General features: G+C 38.3%; 1 long non-coding RNA gene across 1 annotated transcript; it reads left to right on the top strand.

Annotated features, from left to right (window-relative positions):
* The first annotated feature begins 1,704 nt into the window (after nucleotides 1-1,704).
* Nucleotides 1,705-14,218, top strand: LOC149189833 (uncharacterized). Its single transcript, XR_016256437.1, has 2 exons — nucleotides 1,705-1,803; nucleotides 13,878-14,218. It is a non-coding gene; the product is annotated as an uncharacterized LOC149189833 (long non-coding RNA).
* Nucleotides 14,219-15,706: the final 1,488 nt, after the last annotated feature.

Below are 15,706 nucleotides of genomic sequence, written 5' to 3'. Positions count from 1 at the left end.
TCTTGCTGAGTTGGGTCAGCAAATATCCACCTCCCCACAAGATTCTGCTTCTAAAGGCTAGTGACCTGATCCCACAATACGTCATAACCAAAACTCAATAGTTTAGTCTTAGCACACGGCTTGATGGGACGAGTAACCGCCACTTGGTCTTTGGGAGGGAAGGCCAAGCCGATAGAGAAGCGAATTGTGGAGACCCAAGATGTGGCTTGTCGTGTTTGTCTGCATGTGTGGTGGATTCCCCATGCAGCACGTCGCCCACCCCCCGCAGCCGACCCTTCGACATGTCAACCACCCTCTAAACGTGAGGCACCCCACCCCGCACATGCTCAACATCTAACGTGGCCTGAATGAAGGCCTCCTGTGCAACCACGTCCGAGTCCAGGCAGGCCAGAACCCCATCCAGTGGAAGGTCATCTCCCATCCTACCCACCACCACTGAAAAGCATTAAAACCTCATCCAGTCAAATAGGGTAATGTGCACCCACCAAATCCCATCCAGGGGAAAATAGAATTTCTTGGGCTTCTAACAGGAATAAAAACGAGTCCGCAATGGATGGAATATTAGCCCAACATCAATGACCCCGTAGGACACGTACCAAAGATGGTGTCAGTCGCCCCTCGGGATCCTACGAACATGCAACCACCTTGGCAAAAAGGTGAAGTACTAGTACACCCACCTGCTAAGAGAATGTGCCACGTTCAATGATGACACAAATATCCTCGAGAGTCCATAAATGGCATAATCTCATCAAATATGGGAAGGATAAGGATCGAGTCGTGGACGAGATCCAAAAATGGAATTGTTAGAGCTCTGTCAAAACGATTGTAAATGCACCTCGAGAGAGTGAGCCTGTAACCCCCGAAAAATTCGATGACCAAAAAATTGGAGCAGACGAATCTAGAAGCAGCCTGGAAAACCTGTAAAGCATCGGAAAAAATGGATGCCACCAACAAGGTACACACCACCCTAATAGTAGAGAGAGCCCCTGGACAATCACACATGAGCCTACACCCCAACCCCGGCACCACCACCTGCACGATGGGGAACGTATCAAAACAGGGGGGAAGTCCACTCAAAAATAAACAACAAACACTATATATATTTTGCAAATATATATCTAAAAATCTTAAGAATATATTGAGAAATAAAAATAAATAAATAAATAGTTGATGAATAAAATTCCAAATCTATTATATAATCTATAATATCGCATATAAAATCGCTGATATAAAAACAAAAATATATAAAAAAATGTTAGATTTGAGACTTTTGTGATCCACATTGTAGATAAATGTCTTTGGATTAATCACATCATTAAGTTATTGAGTTCAATTTTTAATCAGTGTCACATCCTTTAAACCAAAACAAAAACATTAATACATGATACCAAATAATCAACATGTGGGGTACACAAGAAAGCTATAGGCTCAAATTTAATTAGTGTATCTGTTGAATTAAGGCTTCTGTGATCCAAATCAAGTTTATGAGAAAAAGTTTTTCTCACAAACTAAGGTATCTGTTTTGAAATTCCAACCATGTCCATATCTTTACTACAGTTTTGTTATTTTTATACGTGATCGAAAAACAAGTTATACTATGATAAATTTATGATCAAATAATTTTATTCACCTCTCAAATTTTTGAAACAATCCATAAAAAAATATTAAATTGAATATTTGACTCTGATTTTAACTATTGACGCACACCAGTGAAATCAGCTTCAGTGATTAGCTTGGAGCCGCTATTACCAGAGATGATGGACCTGGAGTCCACCAGCCAACAAAAGAAACTCCGACCATCAGGTACTTTTCATTTTAACCTATAATGGAAGAATACATGTTTTTAATATAGTTATTAAGTTTGAATTTTAATATAGATATGAATTCGATTTGATAAGATAAAAATTTGAATGAAATTTTTTCACTTCCAAAAAAAATTGGAGAATATATCTCCAAAACATTCAGATATATACAATTTTTCTTAAATAACAAAAATGCTTTTTATTTGTTTTTTCCACTATTCATTTTAAAATTTAAATAATTTTATTAATATAAATAATTTTAAAATTATAATTTATTAAGAAAAAAAATACAGTGGTCTCTTTTCTTCAAAAACTCTCTTAGTTTTATTTTGAATGGTTTAATAATTAAAAAAAATTAAAAATTAAATATTTCTAAACTTATTTATTTAAATTCCTCTTTAATAAAATATATTAAAAAAATCAATTATACTCTATGGAATCTTCTCGCCCACGCCCAGGTTCCAATACTTTATAACTTCAAACTTCAAGGTAAAATTCTATTTTCGCTATTTTCCCGGCTTTCTAAATCCTGCCAAGGAATACATTAATGTATATGATTCACAATTAGTTTTTTCAGAAAGAAAAAAAGCACTATATTATATTGAGGCAATATATACAAGATGTTCTGATGGATCTCATAGGAAGATCGCTTGTGCATTCAGCATGATATCAGTCGGAGACCTGAAGCAACAAAAACTTAATAGACACAATACAAGATGTTTTGATGGATCTCATAAGAAGATCGCTTGAGCATACAGCATGATATCAGTCAGAGACATGAAGCAACAAAACCTTAAGGACACAATACAGAAAGATGAGAACAAAATCAAAATTAATCTCCACATATACTGCATTCATCGGATAGCAGGAAAAAGAGCTGAGATAGAAGACAGAACATATTTGGAGGAGATATTTGAATCCTCAAAGATTTTTAAGTTCCTCCACTTCCAAAGGCACCATATAGTGATGGGAAGGATTGGTCGCTTATCAGCTTCTTGTCTTCCCCACCAGGCAAAAGCTGCATCAACAGAGATGAAGTTTAGATGCGGAAAAGAAAAAAACAGAGCTAATTCATACCAGATTTGTTGGGAGACCAGGCACTTGAAAAACAAATGATAGTTTGTTTCCTCCTCCATTTTGCATAAGACACATCTGCTGGGTCCGTGCCAAGAACGCTTTCTCAAGGTATCCCAAGATAAATTTTTGTTGTAATAGACTAACCAAGAGAAAATAATCACTTTGAGGGGGCAGCCAAGTTTCCACCAGAACTCTGGAAAAATCTGTCTAGCCAGCCTGATTTTTTTGGAGATGAGGTCCAAGTAAATGTCCTTAACAATGGCTCGAGAGTTAGAGAGAGATAAAGACCATACCATATGGTCATCAATCCCAGACCGCTTTAAGCCACCCAGTTCGAGGGAGATTTTGAGGTTATCCCATAGGAAAGACAGGGCCTGCGGAATACCAAGATCGCCAGCATCCTTGAGCGAAGGAGAGGGCCCTCTCCATTCCTTGATAACTCTGTTCCAAGTGAAAATACCAAATCTGTGGAGATAAAAAAGAAGAGGAGCTGGAACCTGTAAATTACCCCTGAAGCCAGCAAAAGAGTCGAAACCAATGAGGATTTTCCGGCCAGAAAAGATCTTCCATTTGAGATTGTTTAGAAAGTATTGCTGAATTCGCCTGAAACTAAGCCAAATAGCAGACCCCTGCTGGATACCAATGGAGCCGAACCTGAACCAGAATTCCAAGCTTCTTCCTTTTTGATATTTTTGGTGGATAATAGCGCTCCAGGGATTTGAGTCAAAGATGCCTCTCCATAAGGATTTACAGACAAGAGCTTTTCCAAAAAATCTTATGTCCAACAGACCCCATCCACCAAATTTTTTTGGCAAAGATAAGAGATCCAGTTTTGTGAGATGGATTTTTCCTCTTTCAGCTTTTGCCCCCCATATAAAATTGGCAGAGATCCTGTTGATGGCCTGGATAATACTAGCTGGAAGAAGAAAAAGGTGAGCCCAATAGACCGATAACTGCGTCAAGACAGATTTGGCAAGGACGACCCTACCACCCAGAGATAATGATCTGAATTCCCACAGTGAGATCTTGCTGTAAAATCGTTCAACAAGCCATCGCCAGTCATCCTTCCTATATGCCTTTGCTTTTAGGCGAAACCCGAGGTACTTGATTCCATCAGACAAAAGTCTTGATTCAATTCCGAATAGCTGAGATATCCAAGAAGCCAGAGTCTCATCTGTGCCATTATGATACAAGATCGATTTGGCTTTATTGATGGCGAGCCCAGAGGCCTTTTGAAAGCGATCCAGAATAGACTTAATGCACAACCATGTTGCCTTGGATAGCATAGCAAATAACAGAACGTCGTCTACAAACAGGTTATGAGAGATATAGATTTGCTTACAGATTTTGACCGGAGTATATTCTTTTATCGCCACTGCACGGTTGATGTGTAAGCTCAAAGCATCTATGGCCAAAATGAAGAGGAGAGGCGACAGTGGACAGCCCTGTCGAAGGCCTCTTTCCGCCCGAAAGAAAGGAGAAGGACAACCATTAATCAAAACTGCATAGTTGACGTTTTCGATACAAGCCATAATCCAACGAATGGGGCCCGAATTCAGACCAATTTTGGCGAGGAGGCTTTGCAGATATCCCCAGTCCAAGACATCGAATGCTTTCTGAAGGTCAATTTTCTGATTTCGGAAACACATGCTGATAAAAAGATGAATTGGGTTTTCCGTCATCCACCAAAAATTTAACTATGAACTGAATTTACCCTACCCACCGTGTGTTGATGCGATGCGTGAAGTCAATGCCCGAATCGAACTCCGAAGTAGCGTAACCGAATTGAACACCCGAATTTCCAATTTTTTTGGTCAATTGGATGGAATTTGGTAACTTGGTTTTTATTCCAATTTGGTTATTTTATACAGGTCTGAAAAGCAGGTTATATTGAGATAAATTTATATTAAATCAAATATTTTAAAAATTAAAAGTTAATTTTTAAATTTCTAAGATGTGATAGAGTCTGATTTTAACTTTTTCTTTTTTTCCTTTCTTCCTTTAATATCAAAATAAGTAATTATATTATCTAACAAAAACTACGATAATGTCATAAAGTCAAGCATTAAAAGCAAAAGCTAAAAACCAGAAGTCATCAAAATCACTGCAAAAAAAATCACTATACCAAAAACGTTACCTAGGTCGGCCTTGGAGAGGCTGCCAACCTTCAAATTACCTTCCTAGTATATATGTGAGATGGTGTATGAGAGAAGCAAGCTAAGGATGTGCTTGATCCTCCTGAGCCACCCAAGGAGAAGGGGGGACAGAAATCAATAAGTCCCTTGATGCCATCAATCAATGCCTTCGAGTCACCATAGATATTCAGAGAGTTAATGTTCTTATGGATAGCAAACCAAAGCAACCCCCATAAAGCCATAGCCTCCGCCTTGGTGTTGGACCTAGAACCTCCATGCCACCATAAATGATATTTAGTACTCCAGTCAATGTGCAACACCGCACCGCATCCACAGTCTCCATGTTGGGCAACACCATCAAAGAATCCAGCAGAGGGCTGATAAGCCAAAGGCCTCACCCTGTAGGATCGATCAACAAGCTTCTTAGTATCATAGGAGGTGGCCTTCATCCAAGTTAGAATTTTTTGTATCATCCAAGAATAATCAAATTTTCGTCCCTCATATATGAACCCTATCTAGGCCCTTCAAATTTCCCAGATGATGAATAGAGGGAGGGTCCTATGATTCTTCTGATCATTCATCCAATCTATCATGAACTCTTCAAACTTGCACATCCTCCAATCTATCATGAACTCTTCAAACTTGCACATCCTCTTGAAAGTGAATTGAAAAGCATACCGGAAGAACATGTGTTGTCTTAGAGTCTTCCATACACAAAATACATATATCTGGCCCCATATGTCCCCTTTCCCCCAGATTATCCCAAGTGAGAATCTTGTTTCTACAAACCAGCTAGGCAAATAGGATAACCTTTGTGGGGATCTTCCATTTCCATATTTTTCCAAACCACGATCTTTCCAACTGGGTTTCTTTTAGTGTCATCAACCACCTGTATGTACCAGCCACAACGGGTGCCCCTTTTTCCAACCTCCCAAACCAATGTAAATTGTCACCCCCACTGTCAAAACAAGGCCCAACGTTGTTCAATTTATTGATGTATGTATTCCATTCCACAATGTAGCTACCCCCCAGATGCAAATAGTCAACATTTTTCCAAATCGGGCATCTAGTCTCCCACTTGTGTATAATTTGTGATAGGTATAAAATCCCCCCCACGATGTATCCTAGACAAAGTCTGCTCACCCAATGTATTTCCGGAGGCAACCCCCATAACCGGATCTGATCGAATCATGATTTTGTAGCCATTTCCAAAACTCCACACCATTCCAAAGTGCCAACGTTTCTAGACTTTTTGAAAAGATCACCAGATCAATGATCCTCTAGAGAGACTAATGTTCATGTCTTTGTAAGTATGTTCTAGGGCACGGGCCTTCAAGTACTTATGTTTGAAAATCTCCCGCGAGATCCCACTACCTCACATTGCTTGCCACAGAGATTTAATGAGCAGTGCCTTCCCAAATATGCATTGGTCTAGTAAGCCCCATCCCCCCTAGTCCTTTGGAATCCTCAGAGCACCCCATTTGCATAGGTGATATTTCACAACAGAGCTATTCCCAGCCCAAAGGAACTGTGCAAGATAGAACGGAGCCGATTTTGTATGGAGACCAGAATGTGATATAAATGGGCCCAATAGACAACGAGTTGTTGTAAAACAATGAGAGAGAGGATATATCTGCATCCCAATGAGAGGAACTGATTTATCCAGGAGCACAATTTCTTCTTATATTTGTCAGCCAACCTCATCGAATCCTCCGGTGAATAACAGTTGGGCTTGAGCCGAAAGCCAAGGTATGTGCAGCCCATCTGAATAAGAGCCTTCTGAACATCAAATAGATCAGCAATATATTCAATGTCTTGCATATCCCCATTAGAATGATATAAAGTGGATTTACTTCCATTTGTAATCAACCCCAATGCCTCACCGAATCTGCCAAGTATCTAATGAAGTACAATCCACTGGGATTTGGAAATAATACCAAATGTCAAGATGTCAACAAAAAACAAATGAGTAATGCATACCTACCGAGTGATGTTGACTCCCTAGAAAAATCCCAATTCTTTTGCCTCCTTGATCTTTAAACTGGGGCCATCCAGAACCAAAATGAAGATGAGAGGTGAAAGCGGGCATCCTTGTCTAAGGCCTCTGCGAGCATGAAAAAAGGGGGAGGGAAACCCATTGATCAGAACAACAAAATGTGCAGAAGTGATACAGGCCATGATCTATTCAACATTTTGAGTTTGTAACCCAATCTCGTGTAACAAAAGGCGATTATAGGACCAATCCACGCAGTCATATGCCTTGTGGATATCTATATTCATGACTAGAGCTTCTTTTTTCTTTGTATGGCTGGTGTGAATAACTTCTTGAGCCAAAGCGATAGCATCATGGATAAGCATGTCACTTAAACAGCTGAATTGTTCTCCAGAAATGTGTAAATACAATATTTTTTTTATCCGACCCGCTATCAGCTTTGAGATCGTCTTGTATAAAATATTGCATAATGAGATGGGTCGAAAATCACCAAATTTAATGGGATTAGACACTTTGGGAATAAGTGCCATATATGTAGAGTTTATAGTACCCGAGATCATACCTGAAGTCCTAGATTCCTCCATTATATCCAAAATGTGTTGTCCCATGATATCAAAGAAATGTAGGAAGAACTCCACCGTCCATCCGTCTGGTCCCACGCACTTGTCCTTGGTAAAATATTTGAGAACATCCAAGACCTCCTCCAGGCTGGCAGGACAAAATAGTTCCTCATTTGAATCTGCATCAAACATCTGAAGGTATGGCTCCAATACCCACATCTAGTCTTCAAATCTCACCTTCTCGATGTTTGTATAAATTTTCAAAATTTCGGGTAGCCTCAACACAAATCTCTTCCAGAGAGTACTTAATCTCCCCATTCATATCCTTAATATGCCAAATAGAATTAGACTACTTTTTGTGGTTTGCAAATTTATGGAAATATTTGGTGTTGTGGTCTCCGTCCCGCAACCAAATTTCCCTACTCTTAAGCTTCCATGTTACTTCCTAAATGTGGAGGATCTTGTTTTCTCTACCCTTTAAAACACTGAGATATTCCCAATCTCCCTACAACGAATGTCTTTGCTCCATCAATTTTCCAAATCTAGCAATCTCTTTTGTGATCTGTTCCAGGTCCATGTACATCTATCTCTTCCTATTTTGTTCCCATACTTTGGTCTTTTCTTTGATATGTCTAAGTCTATCCATCATATATCCCATCGCAGTATCCCCTTGCGGAAACTGTACCTCGTTCCACATCGATCTTACAAGCCTGTATTCCTCATCCTCCAACCAAATACGATTGAACTTGAAAGGAATCCCAATTCTCTGTTCCCCTAGTCTCTATTGTAGTATAATAGGCATGTGATCAGAGAGATAGGTCCTATGAATCCAAGATCTGAGATTCCCCAATTGTTCAACGAGTTGTTCATTGATGACAAATCTGTCAAGCCACTTACCTATATACTCATTCCCCACTCTGCAATTGCTCCATGTAGGCGACATCAAGATAGGGTAGATATCCCTCATATGATATCCATCAAAAAGTCCAAACAACCTAGCCGCCATAAGGTCCGGCCGAGAATGGACACCCCATCTCTCCCGCTCCAGTAGGGTGGCATTAAAGTCCCCCGCCATTATAAGTCCACCAATGTTGAGAATGTTTCTGTTTTGTATGTGATCCAAAAAATCAGAGCGATTTTTATATCGAGCATACAAATTAAGAATATGAAAATGACATATATAGCCACGGATGCGACCTGACAATAGGATACCAGCAAAGAGGCTATGTGCACGAAAGACAACCCTTCATGTATCCAACATAGCTAATAAGCCCCTAGAGTTGCCAGTGGCATCCACCCCAGAAAAATTCCATGCCGGGAAAATATCCAGGAAGTATGTAATAGCTCGAGTTACAGAGGATAAAGTTTCTTATATAAAAATGATAGCAGGACAAAGAAAGCGAATCATCTGGTAGAGATCCAATTTTTTGGAGTGATCCCCCAACCCCCTAATATTATAGGAGAAAATCTTCATCATGGGACACCCGGAGAGGGCAACTAAGCTCTAAGTGGCCGAGGATCAATAGAGGAAAAAAAGGAACATCATGAAGGTTAGGAGAATCCTGAAAAAGGGGAGGTCTACCCCATAAATGGCGGCTACCATTTTTATCAGTATTTCTGACGATGATGTTCTTGGCAAAGGCGGGGCTAATCAGAGGAGACGAGTCTGGCACCTTTCCTTTATGAATAGTTAGAGATTTGAGGTTCAAATCAGAGTTTTACAAAAGAAACTGAATATCGTTGTCCACAGAATTGCGAGGAGAGGAGGCCATCTCCGATCTATTGAGAGGGGTGGGAGAAGCCAACTCAAGGGGTGGCATGGAAGGTGAAATCGCCAGCGGAGACAATGTGGAGTGGATGGGGGCGTCAGGGAGGCCCGAGGGGACTTCTGCAACAGGTTCGGGATAGGGTGAGGGATAGTGACAGGTTCATTGGCAGTCTCTCGGGAGTGTGCACGACATGGGGATGAGACATAGATGATAGGGTCTGAGGAGACAGACACCAAATAGTGGTGGAGTCGATAGTGCATCATGTAAAGCAAAAGAAGGGATAGAAGGGGAGGTACCCGAGGGGGAAATCCCCGTTAATCCATTGTCATGTCAAAGCGTATCATATGAAAACTTCATTTGGTGACCCCATCCAAGATGTCGTGGCCTTCGTCTACCCAGGCATCGATTAATAAGATCTCCAGTGCAGTGGTAGTAGAGACATCTGAAAGGGATCCCCCAATAGTCAATCCGTTAGAAGAATCTAATCGGCCCCCACTCCAGATCAGTATCCTCTGGGATTCCACCTGCAAAACCAACCTCAACCAGAATATAAGCCACCTGTTTATCCTGAGCGCCCGTAATACCCTGCTCCAAGTATATGAATCGTCCAATTGAGTTGCCAATTGCCGTCAAGGCATTCTTAGTCCAAAATTCCAGGGGGGGGGGGGGGGGGACTCGGAAGCTTCGCCCAAACCATGTCATTCTGTGGCGTATGCAAAAGGGGATTGAAACCAATGTACCATCGATGAAGCTGAAGGAAACATCGACCGTGTACCCAGGGGATTTTGAAAATTTCTTTCGAGTCATTGTTATGGAGGAAATGGAAACTGAACTAGGCATTCATCAGCAGACTCACCTTAGGAGAATAACCTAACATAGTTTCCCAAGTTCTGTTCACCCAGTCCTGGATATCCTACTCAGTTGGGTCAGCAAATATCCACCTCCCCACAAGAGTCCGCTTCTGAAGGCTAGTGACCCGATCCCATAATACATCATAACCAAAACTCAACAGTTTAGTCTCAACACGCGGCTTGATGGGACGAGTAACCCGCGCTTGGTCTTTGGGAGGGAAGGCGAGGCCGATAGAGAAGCGAATTGTGGAGACCTAAGATGTGGACCATCGTGTTTGTCTGCATGTGTTGTGGATTCCCAATGCAGCACGTCGCCCATCCCCCGCAACCGACCCTTCGACACATCAACCACCCTCCAAACATGAGGCACTCCACCCCGTGCATGCTCAGCATCTAACGTGGCCTGAATGAAGGCCTCCTGTGCAGCCACGTCCGAGTCTAGGCAGACCAGAACCCCATCCAGTGGAAAGCCATCTCCCATCCTACCCACCACCACTGAAAAGCATTAAAACCCCGTTCAATCAAATAGGGTAATGTGCACCCACCAAATCCCATCCAGAGACAAATAGAATTTCTCGGGCTTGTAACAGGGATAAAAACGAGTTCGCAATGGATGTAAATCAACCTAAAAACAATGACCCCATAGGACACGTACCAAAGATGGTGTCAGTCAACCCTCGGGATCCTACGAACATGCAACCACCCTGGCGAAAAGGCCAAGTACCGGTACACCCTCCTACTAAGAGAATGTGCCATGTTCAATGATGACACCAATATCCCCGAGAGTCCATAAATGGCATAATCTCATCAAATATTGGAAGGACAAGGATCGAGGCATGGATGAGATCCAAAAATGGAATTGTTAGAGCTCCATCAGAACGATCGTAAATGCACCTCGAGAGAGTGAGCCTGGAACCCCCCGAAAAAATCGATGACTAGAAAATTGGAGTAGACGAATCTAGAAGCGACCCGAAAAACCTGCAAAGCAATAGAAAAAATGGATGCCACCAACAGTGTACACACCACCCCAATAGTAGAGAGAGCCCCCGGAGAATCACACATGAGCCTACACCCCAGCCTCGACACCACCACTAGCACGATGGGGAACGTATCAAAACAGAGGGAAGTCCACTCGAAAATAAACAACAAACACTATATCAGCCCCCCGTAATATATGCAGAATGAAAACTATATGCCAGAATCAAGTGCACATAGTGCACATCCCACATATACGAAACCACCCCAAACTGCACCGCCACCAGCGACATCCACAGGGCCACCCTATACTACCAAGACCACCAAAGCAAGGTCCACAAACACAATGCAGGTTGCAACATTTCTCGCAGAATGACCACTGATGCAAAAGAGGATCAGACTCCACCAGAGAAGTCAATTCATGTCCAGAAGGCAAGGAAGATTGTTCTGGGGGAGCATTTGTAAATGTCAATACAGGGGGAGAAGAATGCGACCCACACGAGCAAAGACACATAACCGCCCCAAAAATGCAGAGCAAAATTCAGTCAAGGGACATCCTAATCATCCAAACAACCATAAACATCACAACGAAAATGATAAATGATAAAAACAATGGGCAGAATAAACCAAAGATTCTCTCTAAAACATCAACCCCTACCAGCGCAATAAATTCATCGTGTGTTCGGGTGAAGCAATCACCAATACCTATACCACGGCCATGCATCTCTCTATGCTCCGTTGTCCCGAGCCACCATCGAGTTTCAATGGTTTCTTAAGCTTGTCATGACAAAAAAAAACGTTCAAATTAACAAAGCAGTGCAGATGTTGCACCTTCCAAGTTAATATCCACTTTTATATTATTTCAAATTGGAATTACACACACATGAAATCAACTTTAGTCATTAGCTTGGAGCCGCAATTTTAGGAGAAATGGTCGTGGAGTCCAGCACCAACAGAAGAAACTCCGACCATCAGGTATTTTTCATTTTAATATATAGTTTAGCAACACATATCTTTATTACAATTTGGGTGTTTTTTTTATATCTGCACGAAAAGAAAATCGGATTATATTGTGATCACTTTAGGGTCAAAAAGTTTTCACTATGGAAACAATCCATAAAATTGATTAAAAATTATAATATTAAATTAAATATTTTAAAAATTAAGAATTAATTTTTAATTTTTATTTTTTCTATTAATTATTATACAAAAATTAATAAATTTTAAAATAAATTTCTATTTCTATTTTTATATTTTCTATTAATTATTATACAAAAATTAATAAATTTTATGAAATTTTACATATAATTATCGGACAAAAAAATTATTTATAAAAATTACTAGTTTCTCAACGATTAATTAAAACAGTTTCTCAACCATTAATTAAAACAGTTACCATTAATGAATGATGCAGTACTTTTCCCTAAATCAATTGGTTTTTTATTATTTATTTATGTGATTTTTTAAAAAATAATAACAGTGCCATGTAGGGATGGAATTTGACTGGCAATTTGTTCGTCATGGGGTGATTTGTTTGTCAAATACAGTTCAAAATTTTGCAAAGCCGTCAAGATCTTTACTTGATATTAAGAAACCAAGTCGAGAAAATGTAAAAAAAAAATCAATTTTAACGAGTGACTGTTTTGAAATTCCAACCTTGATCCCGTGACCTGCAAGTTACGAAAAAGTGATTTAGATGTTAAATCATTCAAATTTTGAAATTTCTCCGGATGCTTTTCATGATTATAATTTGAAAATAAATATTAACAAGACAACATAATGTGTGAGAATAGTACATTACTGATTGAGTTTCCTATTGAAACTTTAACATCTTTTACTCTACTATATTCCACGTTATTTATTAAGAGATGGGACAAATATTTTTTATTTTAATTTTTGACAATAATTAAATATATTATTTTTTATTTACATATAGTTATGAAAAATTGTGAAATATTTTTTATATTTATATGTAATTTTATTTGTAAAATTTTAAATCTATATTAGTTTATTTTATTTATAAATTTTTTATTCATATTAAGCTAAAATTATAAATTACCTTTTACATAAAATATAGGTACTTGATTTTAAAATATTTTAATTTTATAAAATTTTATATTAATCTAAAATTATATACAAAATATGAAATTATTAATTACCTTTGCATAAAAGATACAAAACAATAATGCTATATAATATATTACACTAGTTTACAAATAATTTTCTTCATTAAAAGATTTCTCCAACACCCAACAAAGAAAACCTCTCATATTATACTTGTTTACAAATGGTTTAAAACCCCTCATATTATACTTGTTTACAAATGGTTTTGTCCATCAAAAGATTTCTCCAACCCCTCAACCATTAGATGCTTTTCATTTTAATATATAGTTTAATCAAAGCATGTCTTTATTACGATTTGGTTATTTATAATGGTTTTTTCCATCAAAATATTTCTCCAACTTATTTTCAATGCACAAGTATTGTAAATATTTTTCTTTATTAAAGAGAAATATTTTGATGAACAAAGATATTATAAAAAACCATATCTTAATCAAAACATGCCTTGCTGAACTATATCTTAAACTATATTTTATGATATATTCTACTGGCTATGTAATTTAGTGTGAGTGTCCTAGGCCAGGTCGTCTTCATTATATGTGCTAAGTCGATTTAACATGTCGCTTGATATTTTGTCCTTTTTTGTATATGTAGCACAAGTGGTGGAAACCTTCATAGAAGTGGATGCCTCCAATGATGAAGGATTAAGAGCGCTATAAGAAGTGGAAGCTTCTAGTGGTGAAGGACTCGTGAAGTGGAAGCTTCTTCATATCAGTAATTAATATAATGTGTTCTGAGTGTCTTACTTAATATATTGTGAGTGTTTTAGGTGAGGTTGTCTGGCAAATGGTAGGTGGGAACGGATTTAAGATGTTGTTTTCTATTGTGTTTATGTATGTATGTATGTATTGGGAACACGAGAAAACTTTCATTTAAGAACTGCAACTTTGTAATGAAGAAGAGGAAAGAACACCAAAATTGAAAAGTTAAATAAATAGAAGAGTAAGTATGGAGTTAGTTTTTATTCAAAAACAAATATGGGAGAGTGAGTATGGAGTTAGTTAGTTTGTTAGAATGTAGTTCGAAGAAACAAAAAACAGATTGTGTATTGTCTTAAGTATTGTTTTTAACTCAGTGTCTCAAATTATTGTTTAAAAAAAAATCTCCATAAAAATAATATATAACAAAAGCATTATTGTCTCTCACAAGACAAGAGACAATATGTCCTTAATTCTAACCTATGTATCTCTAAGGACAATAAAAAATTATATTTAAAGACAATACAATATCACTTTTGTCTCTTTAGAGACAATATAAAACAATGAATGTAGAAAAATATACCACCATTGAAATAAATCAATAAATAAACATATTTAAATAAAAAATACAATATCATTGATTAATTCATGTTAGGGAACAATGGAATCGAACCACCAACCTCCTATTTATAACGCAGACGCTCTTCCATTGAGCTAGCACCTTTTAAAGAATTATGATTATCGATGTCAAGGGGCTCAACAAGTAACCTGTAGAGAGTGCCTAGTCTTATCCACACTTCACCACACTGGAAATCACTTGGTCACTGGTCCTTGTCAATCATCATCATGATTTTGTTCTACCATCCTGTCGGCTTCAGTCTTTAGCATCAAAGTTTGCTCTATATTGCGTCATAGTATCAAATGTCATTTTTGAAACATTGTACATGGTACTCTTCTTTGATGACCACTTTTATCTTTTCTCTTACTTCATTCTCCAATCTAGACATGTTCCCCCATTACTACTTCAAAATTTTCCCACTACTCTTAGGGAAATCCTTGATAGCCAGTTATGCACAAAATTTCTCAACCCACACAATTATTCATAAAATAAATTCTTTGCTAATATTACTAACAAAACATATATTTTCATTACAATATATAAAACAATTCTACGTGGTAGATGGAGTACCTACCCACAACAATGGATAATAAATAGTGTCTATTGTTATGTATGTGTAGTAACAAGTTTAATTTATAACCAAATATCATTAATACTATAAAGTGAACTAGACCTAAGGATTAGAATTGGAAAAAGCTTGAGTTGGAGCTACACAATTATAATATTTCATTGAAAGTTCCCATAATTGAATGCCCATTGCCATATGGAGCTATAAACCCGGATAAATCTAAGATTTAGAACCAAACAAAGTATGAGATGGAATTACATCAATCCATTATGTCATTGAAAGTTCCAATAATCTAATGCCCGCTACCATACTGAGCTTGGTCCTTATTTATTTTATCTTGTGATTCTAGATTCTTATCCTTGACTAGTTGTCAACTACCCATCCTTCTTGTTACACTTACCGTCTTGAGCTTAAATTTCATAACCATTGTTCATTTGCAGTGCACCTCCATTTGGCCACAACAATTCAACATCCCCGTTCTAGGAAATGGATCCAAGCTCCCTATCTTACTATTACTGTGGGCAAAAATAAATTAAAA

The sequence above is a fragment of the Pinus tabuliformis genome, chromosome 3_1, assembly GCF_031772625.1.
Source record: "Pinus tabuliformis cultivar Carrire ecotype Pingquan chromosome 3_1, CPIR1, whole genome shotgun sequence".
NCBI lineage: Eukaryota > Viridiplantae > Streptophyta > Pinopsida > Pinales > Pinaceae > Pinus > Pinus tabuliformis.
The sequence above is the reverse complement of the archived record's forward strand: the minus strand, read 5'-3'. Positions and strand labels throughout refer to the sequence as shown.